Below are 10,238 nucleotides of genomic sequence, written 5' to 3' on the forward strand. Positions count from 1 at the left end.
GCTTGAGTCAACTTGCCACCGCACGCCTCGTATCAACGACCTCATCGCTTCATCTCTCTATTACTACGCTCTTGCACTGAGTCATCGCAGCCAGGCTAGCCAGCCGTACCCCTCTATGACACATCCCTCCCTACATCAACCCACGCCAACATTTGCTCCAACGGAGATCCCGTCGACGAGTGACACCACCGATGAGGTATACGTCCCTTTCTCGCTCATTATATTATCTCTTTCAGTATAATTTTGGTTGCACTCCATTGCGCTCGAGTTAGATTAAGTGAGAGTATCACTTTGAGAAAACTACGAATTGAGCGTCTTCCTAGGTACACGACAAGTCTGCTCGTTACGTGTGAGCCTGATAGCACCCTAATTTTGGTCTTTATTTCATGCTATTAGCATAAGTTTATGCATTTAAAGAGCTTAAAATGAGATTGTTATCATATATTTACATAAATCTAAGGTTTCCAAAGGATTTCTCATTTTTCGCTTATTTGCTGCTAATTTTATGAATTTTCTGGGATTTATTTGAGCTTGAAATAATTATTCTTAAATGAAAATAGCAGATATTAAATTTAACTTTGAGCTTAATTATTATGAGGATGAAATACTGAATTTTCCAGAATTTTCTACAATTTTCTGGAATTTTTTAGAATTTTTTTAGTATGTTATTGGATTTTTCTAAGATATATTTGAGGAAGAAATGCATTTTTATTAAGAAAAAGGATATATTTATAAGGAAAAAATGAGTATTAAGATTATTATAAAAGTTTGAGGGCTTTTCGTAAATTTTAGTTGCAATTATGCCTTCAAAAACAGCTCTCAGTCGTGGTTGCAGGCGTAAAGATATCATTTAAAGTGTTATAGGGTTTTATTGCAATTATTTAATATTTGTTTTAATGTTTTTAGGAGAAACCAGAGGAGAGAGAGTGCGCAAGGGGCATATACACAATTACCTGTGGGCAGCCTCAGGCGGCAATTCCAGTTTTTAAGAAGGACTATAGTACAAAAGCGTGAGGGAGGTTTTCGACTGATCGACGTGGCCTCATCGTGGCCTCATCGTGGCCATCGGGTGAGAATCCGATGGCGCTTGATGAGGATCAGCGCCGGGAGGTAAGTTCACCACCCGCATGGCATGTACAACACGCGTGCACGGGCGGTGACGTGGCGAGTTCCAATTCGTTAGGGCGAAGATAAAACGCACACGTACGTACATATCAAAAAGTACACAATTCGCGACTTATGAGTTTTTTCTTTGTTTTTATTTTCGCCAGGGGGGTACGTGGTGCAACAAGAATGAACCCGCCTTTAGAAGTTGAAAGGTCACCAGCCAGTGAGAGGACGACACCTCAGCGCGCGTTTTAAAAGAAAATTTATAAATAAATGGATTTGAATCCAATGCCTAAATTTGGTTAAAATTTATTTATTCATAACTTTTGATCCGGAAGTCCGATTGAGATGAATTTTTTATGAATTTTCTCATCTTGATCCCCTATTTCTATCTATATGGTTGGATCATTTAGATCAAACTACATTGATAGATAAAAATTGATTATTAATTAGGGGTAAAATGGGACTTTTAACCATTTAACCAAACTATAAAAGCCGAATTTCGAGAGGAGGGGGTCATTCTTGATGGTTCTCTATCACAGCTGCAAGACAGAGAGGAGCTCCAGCCTAGATCAACCGGTTTGGTACCTTTCCCTTCATTGTATTTGAATTTTTGGTGCACTTTCGATGATGTTAGTTTAATTTTGTGATTGTTCTTCTTGATTCTGGTCTAATTTCTAAACCGTTTGGCTTGAGCGGCATGTACACGCCCTGATTAGGATTGAGAGGAGTAATTGGGAGATTTAACTCAGTATTCAAGTGCATTTCAAAAGAAAACTAAAACAAAAATGTCAATTTCTAGGATATTAAAATTTCCTTTTTTTATTATCTAATAGTGTAGTTCTGAATTATCAAACGTACAAAAACCAACCAAATCTTTCAATTGAATTCTTTTCTTCTTAATCTCTCTAATTGAATTCTTTGATCCTCTCAATTGGATCAATTAATTCAACTTAGAGCCCCCTTATTTCTTCTACTCTTCTCAACTATTCTACCTCCCTCTCTAACTTCCTTGTCCAATTAGGTTGATTTTATCTTCATTGAAGATCAAATTAATTCTAATTAGGGTTGAATTATCAATAAAATCATCAAATTGAATTCCTTACTAGCTTCCCTTGGACAATACCTCTACTCATCATTGTACATCTTAAGTGAGGTTTTATAAATTTTATTGTATGAGCTAAGAATAGACAACGACAAGGGTTTTAAATTCCATAAAATTCACCCCTATTTTTGGCTTATCAAAGCCCCTATGGACTATACTGTTCAGCACCGTAGTCACCGTCCTCGCTCTGACGAGGGTCATAAGGTCACCGTCATCATCATCGGTCGCCCGCTTTGGAGCTCGGCACTCGGAAAACCCCGCTCGTTGTCCCTATACGTACATTTCACCAGAGATGATGCACAGGTAATGGATAAAGATACTACATTTTCTATGATACTGAAAATGTTCTATCCGCTACCTGAGGCCTCATAAGTTATAGCTGGCACCAATAGACTCATATAACTTCCTAGCAAAAACGAGTTCAAGAATGTCTGATTTCCCCCCTAGAAGTTAAAAGTTGAACATATTTTCATGACCTACCCTGAAATCACTACTTCACTAGATTATAAAAAATCAAATTCTCTAGGACTTTTGATCCATTCAGATAAGTGACATTAATAAATGTTAGTGTATCAAAGAGATGTTGATAGAGAGAGAGGGAGAGAGGGAGAGAGGGCGAGAGGGTGAAAGAGAGCGCGCTTTGAGAGAGGAGAGGGAGAGCGGAGGGAGAGAGGAGTGGGGGAGCAGGAGAGAGATAGATGGAAAGAAAAAGAGAGGGAGAGAGTGAGAGCGGGAGAGAGGGTGAGCTGGAAGGAGGGAGGGAGAGCGAACGAAAGGAAGAGAGATGTAGGAACCTTTCTCTCTCACTTCAACAACTCACACAGAGAAGGTAAGGACAGGCACTCACTATCTTGATCTCACACAGAGAAAAAAAGTTTTAAGCCCTCACTCTCTTGATCTCACACAGAGAAACAAGAAGCAAGTACACTTTGAGACAGGAAGGAATCAGTTGATGCACACAACATACTACAACAATGAAACTCCTACATATTTATAGGCACTCCCCCATAACTGACTATGGATTTAAAGAAACCCTGACCACACACCTGTCCATGTGCTTAGTCTTTAGCTCCTCAAAATCTGCTCTTTCCTCCACATCTCCCTACAATCCAGTGATCCCTTCTGACTTGATTTATTCCTTGAAACATTCAAACTAAAACTCCTATAATAACTCAGTCAAGATTAATATCCAACAAGAGCAACAGGGATAGGGGGGAAGAGAGCAGGAGAGAGGATGAGAGAGAGAGGGGGAGAGAGGGGCAAGAGAGAGAGAACCAGAAAGAGATAGGGGGGGAGGGGATGAGAGGGGGTGAAGGAGAGTGAATGAGAAAGAGAGATAGGGATAGAAATAGAGGGGGAGACAGTGAGAGAGAGAACGCAGGAATGGGAGAGAGTGGACGAGAGAGAGCGGGAGAGAGAATGAGTGGGAGAGGGAGAGAAGAGAGAGAGAACAAGATGGAAAGAGGAAGAGAATGAACGAGGGCGAGAGAAAGAGAGTGAGAACAGGAGAGGGTGAGGGAGAGGACCGGACTTCAGTCTGGTTTGACGTGCGTCAGACCATGTCCTTCAATAGGCATATGTCATCTGTGACGAATGATAGATGACAAAAATGAAGAATGGATGATTGAGGATGATGGATGACAGTTTTTGGATGAAGAAATTATAAAAATTATGAATAAAACTATTAAATCTGTTTTTTCATTTAAAATGCTGAGGGCCGAGGACGCGGATGGGGAAAACAACAACAAGGAGGTGATAAGTTCAAAAATATGTGGTTATATGTCGTTATTTTAAGGGTTTTCTGAACCTAATCAATACAATTTATTTTTCCCTTAGTACTTAAGGGGTCGAACCATAGAGAAGCGATAGGGAAATTCAATTTTTATCGAATTAGGGATTAGCACTCTCGATTTGATAGATATAAAATTTTTACTCAAATGATAGAAGGAGCGTGTAGATTGTAACTATCCTTCTAACTCTTCCAATTAAAATTTATCTCAATTTATCTTCCAATGAATTTCTAAAGTTTTCATTATCAATGAGAGTAAGATTTATGATTAGTTAACAATTTTTGCCAACCATTGCTAAATAATCCCCTAACTAGACTGATTCTATTTCTATTTGAATTGAGGTTTTCCCCTAACTAGACTGATTCTGGCCAGGCATTCCTAGTTTATTTTACCCAAAACTTAATTTAATTTGAATTACGTTTATGGGGTATTTAGTGAAATTTTTATTAAATTCAGATTGATTTATGGGAATTGATTTGTCAAATTTAGTGGATGTTCCCATGGATTAGTAATCATAAGAAATTGTTTATGGCATTTTGCAGTTTTACGCCCAATTATCTCAAATTTGCAAACGTGCCCCTAGCTCACAATCATGCTATGATTTGTTGATCCGGGGTGCTCTAAGCTGACACGGTGGTGGACAATTTGAGCTTAATTCGATTGTAGAAAGCCACGCTAAGCAATTCTTAACAAGGTAAATCCCAATTTAACAGATTGAACTCAGAGTTTTTTTTTGTTTGAAATTGGAAGCTAACGTATATTGGCCTCAAATTGGGTTGAATTAAAGGGTAAAATTCAATTCAGAATATCTAACTAACTAAATTGAAGCTTAACCGATTCAAAAACAAACTAAATTTTAGAATTAGCAGAATTAAAATCAAATTTTAAAGAAAACGGCGAACATTAATGAACTACAAAATTGCTGAAATTAAGTACAAAATCTGAAGTAAAACTGATTCAGATTAAACGAAGAAATACCAGGAGTAATTTCGAATCGATTGGTACAAATTTTGCACAACGAGCTATCAGATTTGTACTGAATTTATACTTGATTTTTAAGCAGAAAACAGCATTGTATCGTCAAAATCCTGTCCCAATTTGAGCTCCGAAAGCACTCCAAGCTGCTCCTGTGACAGAGGGGGAGCTTGGGACTTCTCCTCTCACTTCCAGATCAAGAACGGAAGCTGAATTTTCATTTTCCCACCTTTTGTTGCAGCGGAATCGGAAGAACAGCTTCTTCTGATTCCGTTACTAACTCCTCTCTTTTTTCGCTTTGTACGCAGGAGATACGGAGCGTCGCGATAGGCCTATTTGGTGTCTCGCATGGATTGGTGTAGTGCAGGACACGCACGGAGTTGCAGACGTGCGTGTCACGCACTGAAGGCATGATTGCGCCTTCTGATTGGCTTGCGCCATTCTCTTGTGCTCTACACCACTTACCAACGCTGTTAGCGATTAAACAGGCCCAATAAGGGCCAGTCTTATGAGAAAAATGATTTTTATTTTAAATAAAATTGAAATAAAACGTAAAAACCCTTTATTAATGCGTAGAAAAATGCTTCATTAATTTATAAAATAAGTTTTATTGTTTAATTTCTTTTAACTTATTTAAATAGGTCAATTAAAACATTTACTTTCTTATAAACATCATTTGAAAAATGTTTCAAATGTATAAATTAACCTAATTATTTGTCCAAAGTGTTGTTTAACTTGAAATGTAACAAAATTCTTGTTTTAACATGAAATCATGATAAAATGCATTTAAAATTAATGGTTTTAACATCAAAAACCCCAAAATATGATGAAATTAGCACTTATTTAGCTCCTATTTGCATGTTATCAAGGGGAATGATGACAACTGACAAGGCCGGGGACGAATACAGCCGAGGGCATGATGTCGGACGTCGTCTCAACGGCGTCCGACCGTCACCGAGGGTAGGAACTCGGTGTCGTATCACTAACTAATCGGGTTACGTCCACGACGTCAACCGATGGATATGCGGAGAACAGAAATACATGTATGACGATAACGAGGACGATGGTTCTACGATGGTACGTGCAATGCGCCGACAAGCTATGAGAGCTAACCCGAGCGGGACGGGTCGCCAAGCTGGGTCGAACCAGCCTCCAAGTCGCCCGAGGTGGGTCGAGGCGCGACGCCGCCGAATGGGGTAACTCCCACTGGAATGCTCACACGCAGCCGGGCGTCCGACTGCACGGACAGGTAAGACGCTCGTCTTTGTTTCGTCGTTCTCTCAATCTGTCCCACTCACCTATCTAACCCGAGCGCGGTGGAGGCAATACGAAAGAATACTGAAGGAAATAAATGACGTAAAGAGGCGAGGGGAAGCAGAGTACCTTCGTCGCGCTGGCGACGGGATCTTCGTACCAACTGGTTCCGGAGGAGGGAGTTGTCGGGTGCCCCGGAGGTTGACTGGTGCGGAGGGGCGGTTGCGCGCAGTGCGGTGCAGGGAGGCGTGGTCGACGGCGAGCAGTGCGGTGGGACGACGTCGCGAGCACGGCGGCGATGTTGCCGCGGTCGGACGACGGCGGTCACGGCTAGCGCGACCCGGAGCGACAGCTTGGTGAGGGCGTGAGCGGAGCGGCGGCACAGCGGTGCGGCGGCAGGCGGCACGGCGGCGCGGCGGCGGCGCAGCGGCAGCGGCCGGCGGCGGCGAGGCGGCAGCGGCAGCGCGGACGGCGGCGCGGCGGCGCGGCGGCGGCGTGGCGCGGCGCGCGGTCGGCGCGCGGCGCGCGGCGGCGGCGGGCGCGGCGCGGGCGCGCAGCGGCGGCGCGCGCGCAGCGGCGCGCGCGGCGTTGGCGGCGGCGCGCTGTGCGGCGCGCGGCGGGCGCGGCGGCGGTACGCGCGGCGCGCGGCGCGCGGGCGCGGCGCGCGGCGGGCGCGCGCGCGCGCGCGGCGCGCGGCGGCGCGCGCGTGGGTGGCGGCGGCGGCGCGGCGGTGGCGCGGCGGTGGCGCGCGGCGATGGCGCGCGGCGCGAGGGCAGCGCGCGGTGCGCGCGTCGGCGGCGCGGCGGGCGCGCGGGCGCGCGCGGCGGCGGGCGCGCGCGCGCGGCGTCGCGCGATGGCGCGCGCGGCGGCGCTGGCGCGCCGGCGGCGCAGCGCGGCAAGGGCGCGCGTGGCGGCGTGGCTCCCCTTCCTCCTTCCTCTCCCTTTCTCCTCTTCCTCTCTTCTTCTTCTTCTTTCTCCTCTTCTTCTTCTTTCTTCTATTCTTCTCCACGACCTGACCCTTCTTTCTCAAAATGCCATTCTTCAAAAATTTAGGTCAAGGTAAGGGAAGAGCCCACCTCTTCCCCTTATATATGGGTGAAGATGGCCCTTCCTTAAGTCCAATAACACAAAATAAAAGGGAGAGAAAATAAGCAAGAAAATAGGAAACGGGCTTGTCAGGCCCAACATAAGAAAAAGGGGGGAAAGGGTTCCTCCCATGGGCCCTTCCCCCGCTACACGACAATACGAATAAAGGGAAAACTATAAGATAAAGTAACTGACTGTAACGGTGTGCTCCCGTGGTCGGCGTCCGCGTCATGCCGAGTAACGGAATGCGGGATCCCGTGTTGCTGTGGCGGCTCGTCGTGGTGGCTGGACTCGTCTCGGTGGCGAGCTGGGTAGTGCCGGCTCCTCGGGTGCTGGGTCGGGGAAGTCCTGCTGCTCCTCTGCTGCTGGCTCGATGACGTCCGGTGGTGACGCGCCATCAGGGCATGGATGACCAATGCTGGGGACAGGCACGGGACTATAGAGGATGAGGATAATGACAAGCGAGGACGGGGACTGCGACGACAGAGGACAGGGTGGACTCCCAAAACATACTGTGGATGTTTGCTGAGGACACATGTGGGGACAATGACAATGAGGGGAGTGATGTCCACGGACAAGGGCGAGGACGAATACGTTAAATTGGTGCTGATTAATTAAGCTTACGATTGACACATAGTAAAGGTCTTATCTGTACATTTAAAATCCAAAACAGGTAATTACGACTGTTAAATACAAACTTAAGCAACCACAAAATAACAAATGGCCGTCTGATATATGTCTGATATGTGGTATCGGAGAACCGATATCCGATATCCAAACAAAATCAGGACGGTTTTGGATATCAGATATTGGCTATCGAACGGATATTGACAATCATTTGTAAAATGGATATTAGGACAAATATCAAATAGTTAAGGACGAGACAAATTTCAGATGCCAGGTATCGGCGTCCAATATCAAGATATCAAAACTAGTATACGGATATCAAAATCCAACAGCCGTATGTGTTGTGGTCGGAATCCTGTAATCCCATATGAAAGAAAATCAAAACTATGAAGGGTATATATGATACTAGGTAATAAATTGAATTGAAATGTTCAAAATGCATGGTTATGTAAGTCACAGTGTTTCTACTATAAATAAAAATTAAAATGAGAAAAATATTTTCTAAATTTGATTTTTTGTAAAAAATCTATACTTAAATTATCATGCAGGAAAAATTTGAGATACTAAAATAACCAAGATAATAATTCGAGGTTCTGATCGCATTTAAGTCATCGGATTCTTCAAACCCATATGTGGATAACGTTGTTTAATGTTAACAATATCAAAATCTTTGAAGAATATTATAACCTTGTTTAATATTGACGCTTCAAAATTTTTCGTTGTCCTCCATATGAGATAATAGGATTCGTAGTTTAAACGCCGAGTCCTTTTATCCCATATGGTAGAAAACAAAAAATTTGAAGTGTATACATTAAACGATGAAATAATATATTTAACAAATTCTCTATTTACCTGCTGGCCAATGTATTTCCTCTCCAAATCATTTCAGGATGACAACTTCGTCGAATAAATGTATCTTTACAACCATTCCATGCTGGCTATCGAAATCTGATATCCAATTCTGATATCTGATACTGTCATCCTTTTCGAGGGATAGAGGCGGATGACGACATCGAGACGCATAACGATATCAGATATCGGTACTATAGCAAACGATATCCAATATTGGTATCCGATACCCGGATATCCAGATATCCAACACTGACATTGGATTACGGTATCCTTCCCAATACTGTAATCTGATGTCAGTATTGGGACGGGCAAACACAACCATGAAATGAACACTATCTAGACATCTTTCCTCTTTCTCTTTCTATTATTCATTGATATGAAAATCCTCAAGAATAAAGGAATTCAGTCTTGAGGTAACTTGTGTTTGCTCACCACTGAGAGCAGACAAGGGTAGATTTTGGCCACGCACTTGAGAGCTTCTTTCCTGGTGGCAAAGTTGATGGGTATCTGAAATGTTACAAAGCACTCAATGGAGATCTCTTTGTTTCACCCTACATAAACTCAACTCTGAGGCAAAACTCGCTTGTCGTATACGCTCCAGTTGCATCCATCTCCTTTGCACATTCCATGCTAATGAAGAGGAGTATTTCTTCCAAGCCAAGTGATATCTCTCGCTAGGCATATCTGGTAGGCGTAGTCTTCATTTAATATACTATAAATAATAGAAATCTATCCTTTCATCTCCATTTTCTTCTTCTAACTTGCAGATCTGATGGTGTGAAAGCCGTTCAATTTGTATCCTGTTCAATGCTCCCATTCTATACGAAGGTTGTAAAATATCATTTTTCTGAATGCATATATTGATTATCTTCATTGAGTAAAAAAACAACTAAGCAAAATATAAGTGTTCACTCTTCTTCAAAAAAAAATGGAACGAAATATGTTTTTATATAAACCATGTTTTTATATTAGTGTTAAAGTTTGGGAATTTGAAAACTCTCTGAGATGGTATTTGAAAACTTCTACAGTAGGATTGTTGAAATTAAAGTGGTTGCGCATACGTTGATCTAGATGGCATGCAAACAAAGATTATAGCATGGATTGATGGCAGGCGACACCAGCTGTGGTAGACGACGGAGGCTGTGGTGGGCGACGGCGGGTGAGTGCCACTATTGCAGGCGTCGGCACTTGACAACTGACGGGTGCATTCGGAAATTGTCGAAGTAGTTTTCTCCAATATTTTACTGCCCTTGGTCAAGGACTTGATTGCATCATCTTCCTTGAGCTGTCACCTCTTATACCAAGGATGCATGACCCCATCTTCACAACACAATCATCTTTGTGAACTTCTTGACGCACCCATACTAAGACTATTTAGAATCCCATAGTTAGACACTCATACGTCATAGTGAAAGTGCAACTGTCCATCCATAAGATATCTT

Source organism: Wolffia australiana, chromosome 19 (genome assembly GCF_029677425.1).
Source record: "Wolffia australiana isolate 7733 chromosome 19, ASM2967742v1".
Classification (NCBI taxonomy): domain Eukaryota; kingdom Viridiplantae; phylum Streptophyta; class Magnoliopsida; order Alismatales; family Araceae; genus Wolffia; species Wolffia australiana.